The 9,028-nt window shown below is 39.9% G+C and overlaps 1 pseudogene; it reads left to right on the forward strand.

The window, feature by feature from the left end:
• The first annotated feature begins 2,155 nt into the window (after positions 1-2,155).
• On the forward strand, positions 2,156-7,939 carry LOC9657402 (annotated as a pseudogene).
• Positions 7,940-9,028: the final 1,089 nt, after the last annotated feature.

A 9,028-nucleotide genomic window follows, 5' to 3' on the forward strand; every position in this document is an offset into this window, starting at 1 on the left:
CTAGCGGGTGAATAGTAATGCAACACACACAGAGAAGAGGAGCAAATTCTTGTTGATGGTAATGTGTTTTTTCCTCAATTCAATCAATTCATTCATTGCAGGTTTTTCTCTAAACATTAGCTTGATTCTCGACAAGATCATCTATAACTTGTTATGGATTGGATTGCAGATCTTTCAAGCTTTGTTTTTTATTTTTCTTTGCTTTCGTAGTGTGTTGGCACAGTGAACTCCAAAGATTCCAGTTAGCTTTCCGGAGTAGGATTTAGTTCTGTTTTCAAAGCCTTGTTTTTTAATCCTAGATAATTTTTGTGGCAGTGGAGATCATAGTGCTGCACCTCTCTCACATTCATTTCTCACATAGAATCATCAAGTAACATGAGGCTCATCTTCACAGTGATAGCACATGATTTTCAGTGATGGAATTTTTCTAGTCCCATTCCTTCATTTAAAAATCTCATGGTTATTATTTAGTTTTTTTTCTTTGTTTTAGCTTATGCTACATTCCCAGCTTCAACTGACCATACTGGTCAAATTATCAATCTAAAACAATTATGGGATTAAACTAGAGGGTTAACAATTTTTCAAGCTTGCAATGGTTTAGTCATAATTTTCATGTTTAGGACTTCAAACTAATGAGATATACTTTTGTCTAGACTGTGGATCTAAATTTCTTGGAATATGGTTAAGGAATTTAACTAAATGCATATATATTGGTTATTAGTGTTTTTCACTATTTCTTGGTCACTAAATAAAAGGGCTATTACTTTTCCTTTTCACAATCCAAGATTTTGGGATACTCCCACTACATTCCACTGCTAAAGCACCTCTAGCTAGAGTGAGGTTATGATGAGTTATGCAAGGTATCCAAATACATAATGCCACTTACACTTTGATTAAAAGCATTAGTCATTTGATCTCCTAGAAAAGTTAGAATTAGCTTTTAACATTTCACCAAGTCATTCCATTTGTTTATACATGTTCACTTTAGCATTGAACTCTACAATGATTATGTTATCACCCATCACATAGGTGTAACATTCTTTAGTCACACTAACATTTTCTGGCCAAACTAGTTTTACCAAAGTTTTCCCCCACACTTTTTTTACTGTACTATTAGAACCCTTTATAGTCCTTTCCAAATGGTGGAAGAGATGGGATTCACAAGAAAGATTAAGGACCTTCCAATCAAAGTGAAGAGCTTTTGTGGAGGAATTGATTCATAGCTGATACAATCTCTTGGTTGAGCCATTCAATTATCAAGCTTGGAACAAAATTCTATCTAAATCACTCCATAGTTGACTGCAAATCAATAAACAAGATTCTTCTTTATACAACATTTGTATTAAAATGAGTTTGAGTGACACTACATTGTCACAAAGAAAATCACCATGTGTTTTGGTGATTACAATAAGTTGCTTGGAAAAAATTGTGTTCTGTAGTGAGGAAAATATTCCAATGGTTCCTTGCAAGGTTCTTCAAATTGTAACATTGAGAGAGAGTGTGGAAGTTTGGAGCCCATAATTTAAATCTAGGTTATGAGAAAAATCATGTGAATATATCAACTTTTGAAATATTCTTTGCACATTATATAGATAAAAATGTTCTAAAGGGCAAATTTTTTTCTAACAATTTAAATATTTATTATATGCCATAATAAGGATGTTTATTAGGACATAAAATAAAATGTTTGAATCTTGTCACTTCGTTTCACAATTCTTTCCTTTCCACAGCTTTGGATCCACGTGGCAGGAAGACTGGTTCTTTTATGGCCAGCATTCCACTCTGAGGGGATTTCCACACTTGACATGGCTGATATTTTGGCTCTCTACATCCAAGCTTATAGACTAATCACGAGTCATTTGCTGTGATGTCAGCAAATATCGGTCATGAACCCCAGTCGTTTTTTAGATTTACTGCTACTTTATTTTATTTCCCGTGCCACAATGCATGGCTGGCCGGCTGCCACGTTGCATCGCATTACCTTACTTTTCTCGTACGCTTTGATGAGTAATTGGGTCATATGACATGACCGTACAAAAAATCATGATCACTAACAGGGCCGTGCCAAGGTTTGTGAGCCTAAATTTGTTTCTCGCTAGTAAATGTTAGGTTTATCAGAATTAAAAATTATTAAATTTCAAATCGACCCGATGACACTTCGCTTCTCTCCTTCCTTCGCGATTCCAAATGCTGGCCGATCGTGGATAGGGATAGTCGCGGATTTCTCTTAGATCGGCCTCGAAATATTTCGGGCCCGTCGACCGCCATAATCCGCTGCTTGTACGCTGGCCACATCCACCGCCTCGAAATCCTTCTCCCCGCCATCGCCCCGGACCAGCGCCGTGCGCATTCGAGCTTCTGGAGTGCGATCCACTTGAGCGTTGCCTCATCCTCGGCCCGCCGCGAATCGCTCTCCTCCCACGTACTCTCGCTCAAGGAAATCCTCCCCTCGCCCTCCACCACGCCGCTAGATCCCCCAAGCTCCGCCATGGAGGGAAAGAACCACGATCGATCGGAGCAAGTGGCGCTGGACAACGAGCTATTCTTGCGGAAGCTGCGGGATCGCATTGACAAGTAAGGGATTGAAAGATCCATTCTTTCTCCCTTTTCTTGCCTGCTTGGAAAATCCTTCCCTCTTGATCTTGGAGACTCATCCCATTTCCAGTTTTCATCGTGAGCCTACGATGTGCTTGGATCTTTCTCATTTCTTTCTTTCGATTGTTTTGGTTTTTTGTTTTGTTCTAGAGTGGAGATCAATCTACCCAAGATCGAAGTTCGCTTCCAGGATTGACATGTTGATGCTGATGTTTATGTTGGAGGCCGGGCTCTCCCCACGCTTTACAACTACACCATCAACACGATCGAAGTATGATAACCTGAGAATCTTTCCTCTGCTCTTCCTTCTCCAAGTTGACTCTGTGTTTGATATCTTTGTCCTTGGCCGGAATTCCAGGAGCTCTTTGGATCGCTTCGGCTATCTCCTACTAAGAAACGAGTGCTCACCATCCTTGACAACGTTACTGGCATCATCAAGCCGTGCAGGTGCTAACAATCCTTGTTAAAACATTTGCTTCTTCCCATTTTTCTGGATTGTTTTCCAGGCTGACTTTACTTCTGGGACCTCCCGGTTCGGGAAAGACAACTTTGTTAAAGGCACTATGCGGAAAGTTAGATCACGACCTCCGGGTAGTAGTATTTTTTTTGGTTCTTTTGGATATTTGTTGGACACACAAGCTTTTCAGGTCTCAGGGAACGTTACATACAATGGATGCGAGTTTAGCGAGTTTGTGCCACACAGGACGTCGGGATATATCAGCCAGACTGACCTTCACACCCCGGAGCTTACTGTCCGAGAGACCCTGGACTTTTCTTGTCGGTGTCAAGGTGTTGGATCACGATATGGTAAGATTGATGTTGGACGAGCTTGACACTGACGAGCTCTTTTGTTTGCTCTTTAGATATGCTTGTGGAGCTCTGTAGACGTGAGAAGGCTGCTGGAATCAAACCAGACCCTGATATTGACGCTTTTATGAAGGTCAGAGCTGAGAGCTGAGAATTTTTATCGTGATTATAGTTCTTCTAATGTCGGATTTATTAATTCTCTTTTGTGTCAGGCTTTGGCTTTGGAAGGACAGGAACGAAACATTCGGACGGACTACGTTTTCAAGGTAAAGTTCCTGATCTATATACTATGTCGTCACATTTTTAAGTTTTATGCCCGGGGCCACAGGTTTTAGGACTCGACATATGTGCTGACACGCTAGTGGGCGATCAAATGCGTCGCGGAATATCTGGTGGGCAGAAGAAACGGCTTACAACAGGTAAGTAAAAGTCTCTCAAGAAAGTTCTAAGCAGTACTGACTTCGTTTACTCTGTCAGGCGAAGTTCTTGTTGGACCAGCAAAAGCTTTGTTCATGGATGAGATCTCGACAGGCCTAGACAGCTCCACTACGTACCAAATTGTCAAGCATTTGAGGCAAACTGTGCACAATGCCGACTACACCATCATTGTCTCGCTTCTCCAGCCGGCTCCAGAGGTTTACAATCTCTTCGACGATCTTATATTGCTTGCCGAGGGCCGTATAATCTATCAAGGATCCTGCAACATGATTCTCGATTTCTTTTATTCGCTGGGATTCAAGTGTCCTGAAAGAAAAGGTGTGGCAGACTTTCTCCAAGAGGTAAATTCGTAGAAAAAGAAAGGAACAAGATCTCATAATTGCTCTTAATGTCAGGTGATATCAAAAAAGGACCAGGAACAGTACTGGATGGATTCAAGTCGAGAGTATAGATATGTTTCTGTGGAAGACTTCGCGCTAGCTTTCTCAAGGCATCATATTGGCCAGGATCTAGCGAGAGAACTCAAAGTGCCGTACGACAAGTCCAAGAGCAATCCTGCTGCTTTGGTGACAAAGCAATATGGGTCAACCAGCTGGAACATCTTTCAAGCATGCTTTGCGAAAGAAGTTCTTCTCATGAAACGCAATGCTTTCATCTATGCTTTTAAAACCACACTGGTTTCTTCTCTTTTCTACTCGATCGTTGTCATCACGTTTAATGGTTTTGCGGAGCTCGCAATGACCATTAACAGGTTACCAATATTTTACAAGCAACGGAACTTGCTCTATCCGTCTTGGGCATTTTCCGTTCCGGCTTGGATCATGAGAATGACCTTCTCGCTGCTTGAGACTGCGATTTGGGTGTTCCTAACTTACTGGGTCATCGGCTATGCTCCAGAGGTTGGAAGGTAAGAACTTATGTTTCCTCTTGAGCATTATCTTTCCCTGAGTGGTTGAAAACATGTAGATTCTTTCGCCAGTTTTTGCTGCTCTTCACGCTTCACAACATGGCAATGTCTGGATTTCGTTTCATGGCATCTTTGGGAAGAACTATGCTCGTTGCAAATACTTTTGGTTCCTTTTCGCTGGTACTCGTCTTCGTTCTTGGTGGTTTTGTCATCTCTCGAAGTAAGTTGAAAACAAACCTTTTTTTCTTATGGACACTAAAGTTTGGTATAGATTCTATTCATCGGTGGTGGATCTGGGCTTATTGGTCATCGCCTCTGATGTACGCACAAAACGCTATTGCCGTTAATGAGTTCACGGCCCCAAGATGGCGAGTGGTAAAATCTTCACCATTCTTTCTTTTTTAATCTCTTACTCTATGAATTTCTACTGCAGCTTGCACCAAATTCCACCGAAAGTGTCGGTACAATTGTGCTCAAGGCTCGAGGGATTTTTCCAGATCCTTCTTGGTTTTGGATTGGAATTGGCGCCCTTGTCGGGTTTGCGATTTTCTTTAACATCTTTTTCACTATAGCGTTAACGGTTCTCAAGCGTAAGATTATCGTCCTTTACTTTCAAGTAGCTCAACTTCTGGTTTCACAGCTTTTGGAAAACCATGGGTGATTCTTTCTGAGGAAACATTGAACGAGAAACACAAAACCAAGACCGGACAAGCTGTAAACTCTAGCTCTCAGAAGGAGTCATCCCAGAGTTCTAGAAAATCATTTGGTTTTCCTTCAAATGGTATTGTTCTCAAATTGATTTCCATATTCAAAGTCTGCCATTATTTCCTCAGGGGACCCCGAATCTGGAGATGTAAAAACAGGCATGGTGCTACCTTTCCAGCCACTGTCCATAGCTTTCCACAAAGTCAGCTACTTTGTTGACATGCCTAAGGTCGGTTTTATCTTCATGTTTAAAATCCTCACTGACAGGCTTGGTTTTGTAACTTCGCAGGAGATGAAAGCACAAGGAGAAACTCTGGACAGGCTTCAGCTTCTCAAGGAGGTGAGCGGGGCTTTCAGGCCTGGAGTTCTCACAGCACTAGTTGGCGTAAGTGGAGCGGGCAAGACGACTCTAATGGATGTGCTTGCCGGTCGTAAGACTGGTGGCTACATCGAAGGCGAAATTAGCATCAATGGCTATCCAAAGAAGCAAGACACTTTTGCTCGAATCTCCGGCTACTGCGAGCAGACTGATATCCATTCTCCAAATGTGACAGTTGAAGAATCTCTCATTTTCTCGTCATGGTTGCGGCTTCCGAAAGAAGTTGACAAACAAACGAGACTGGTAATCCTTGCGAAACTTGTTAGCTCTCTCCTTGTTCTAAAAGCTTGTGTCTTCGATTTCGTTTTGTTGTAACAGATGTTTGTGAAGGAGGTGATGTCTCTTGTGGAACTCACGCCTCTCAGAAACGCTCTTGTTGGTCTCCCTGGAGTGAGTGGACTCTCGGTGGAGCAAAGGAAGAGGCTGACTATTGCCGTGGAGCTTGTTTCGAATCCTTCCATCATTTTTATGGACGAGCCAACTTCGGGACTTGACGCTCGTGCTGCAGCCATTGTGATGAGAACTGTTCGTAACACTGTGGACACGGGAAGAACAGTGGTATGCACCATTCACCAGCCTAGCATCGACATATTTGAGTCTTTTGACGAGGTATATAAATATCATACATCTCTGATCTTGCGGGAGTTCATGGTTGGATTTCACAGCTATTATTGATGAAACGAGGTGGTCAAGTGATCTATGCAGGACCTCTCGGTAGACACTCCCACCATCTTATAGAATTCTTCCAGGTACGTTAATGAAACGCTGGGTATCATATGTAATGATACATGTTTCGTGTTTTTCTCAGGCCGTGGAAGGTGTTCCAGCTATTGAAGATGGAAGTAACCCAGCAACCTGGATGCTCGGTGTCACTGCTGAGGAGGTCGAAGTCAGACTTGGAATCGATTTCGCAAAGTACTACGAACAATCTTCTCTGTACAAGTAAGTCACCACTTCTCTTGATATGGTTTTGATTCCAGCTTTATCACCAGGCAAAACGATGCTCTTGTGAAGAGACTGAGCAAGCCAATGCCAGACTCGAGCGACCTCCACTTTCCAACCAAATACTCTCAGTCATTCTATATCCAATGCAAGGCTTGCTTCTGGAAGCAATATCGTTCTTATTGGAAGAATCCTCATTACAACGTGGTTTGCTACTTCTTCACTGCAATATGCGCTCTACTATTTGGAACGATCTTCTGGCGAGAAGGGAAAAATATGTAAGGAAATCTCTTTCACATTCCAAAGCTCACTAGAGTTCTTGTATGATCAGACGAACAGAGCAAGAGCTGTTTAACGTGTTGGGATCGATGTACGCTGCTTGCCTGTTTCTCGGAATTAACAACTCCACCGCAGCTCAACCTGTTGTTGGTGTCGAGAGGACTGTATTCTATCGAGAACGGGCAGCAGGGATGTATTCAGCAATTCCATACGCTTTAGCACAGGTTTGTCACACATATTCAAACTAAGCTCGTGGTTTATGCAAAGTTACCGCAGGTAGCAATCGAGATTCCTTATGTCTTCATCCAAACTGCGATCTATCTTATCATAGTTTACTCCACAATCGCATACGAGTGGTCGCCAGATAAATTCTTTTGGTTCTTCTTCTTCATGTATTCCACATTCTTATACTTCACCTTCCATGGGATGATGGTGGTGTCTTTCACGCGGAACTATCAGCTGGCAGCAGTGGTTTCATTTGCATTCTTTGGTTTTTGGAATCTCTTCTCGGGGTTTTTTATCCCGGGTCCAGTAAGTTGGCTGATTGCCTCCTGCTATAACTGAGTTTTCATCTCGTTTTTGTTGTTTGTGTAGAAAATCTCGATATGGTGGAGATGGTATTACTATGCTAACCCACTTGCGTGGACGCTCAATGGTCTCATAACTTCACAACTCGGGGACAAACGAACAGTGATGGATGTTCCTGGCAAAGGCCAACAAATTGTGCGAGATTACATCAAGCACAGATTTGGTTTCCATAATGATAGATTGGGCGAAGTTGCTGCTGTCCATATACTGTTTGTATTGGTGTTAGCGCTTACTTTCGCCTTTAGCATCAAATATTTTAACTTTCAGAAGAGATAATTACCAAAACTAAACCTTTGAAAGATAAACCTTTAACAGACGCACCTTAGAATATGGATATACAGGTTGCAATTTGACCTTCGTGTTCTTCTCGCCTGTGGCGATTCCATGCTTACATGTTGGCTCAAAAACAAAAATAGAAACTTGGTGTACAAAGGTGCTGCTCAAAAAAAAAGAAGGTAGTAAGAGGTGATTAGTTCATTCTTTATGCTCAAGCTAACAATATACGTAGTGATTTGACAACCTAGCAGAAACTAAAAAAGTAAAATGAACTAAATATATTAAATTACCTAGTATAAAATTTTATTTAATATAAATATTTAAAATCAAGGTCTAAAAGAAGAAATAATTTGCTGCACATTCCATGTAGCAACACTTAGTACTGTTATTCTTATATAAATACAAAATTAATCTAAATGAATAACAACTGTTAGATGGTAGAATATCCTAGAATATTCAAATATATTCTAGGTATATCCACTACCATCTCCCTCCCTCTACGGGTTGTCTTAAGCAAATCAAAAATATTATCTTACAGTTGGTTCTAAAGGTTTGTTAAAATTAAAATTTTGATAATTATAATTTTAATAATTTTATACTTATTATCATAAACAAATTATTATCTAACATTTTGACAAGATTAGTATTTTGAATTCACATGATATAGCATAAATAGTTACAACCTGTCATAAGTTAACAAATAAATTAGAATTTGGACTGATAAAATATTTACAATATTAATTTGATTATTAAAGTTAACAAAAATTTATTAGGCAAAGAACTTTCTAAAGTTGGAATATGATAAATTGTTTAAAAATATTATAAATAATATTTTTAATAAAATGCATATAAAAATTTTAAATTACTCTGAACATGAAAAAATATTTTATGCAGTATAAATTTATTAAATCATAGATCTTTATTTACAAGACTATTATATAGTTACTTCTAGTTATTTATATTTTTCTTGTTACGTTTATTTAAATAGTCTTTATCTTACTAAATACTAATAATTTTTAATTTATTCACATAGAAAGAATATTATAATAGAAACAAAGCTTAATATTAATTTAATTTGGGAGATAAATATATTCATAAGTAAAGTTTATAAT

Source organism: Selaginella moellendorffii, unplaced genomic scaffold, assembly GCF_000143415.4.
Source record: "Selaginella moellendorffii unplaced genomic scaffold, v1.0 SELMOscaffold_24, whole genome shotgun sequence".
NCBI classification, from domain to species: Eukaryota; Viridiplantae; Streptophyta; class Lycopodiopsida; order Selaginellales; family Selaginellaceae; genus Selaginella; species Selaginella moellendorffii.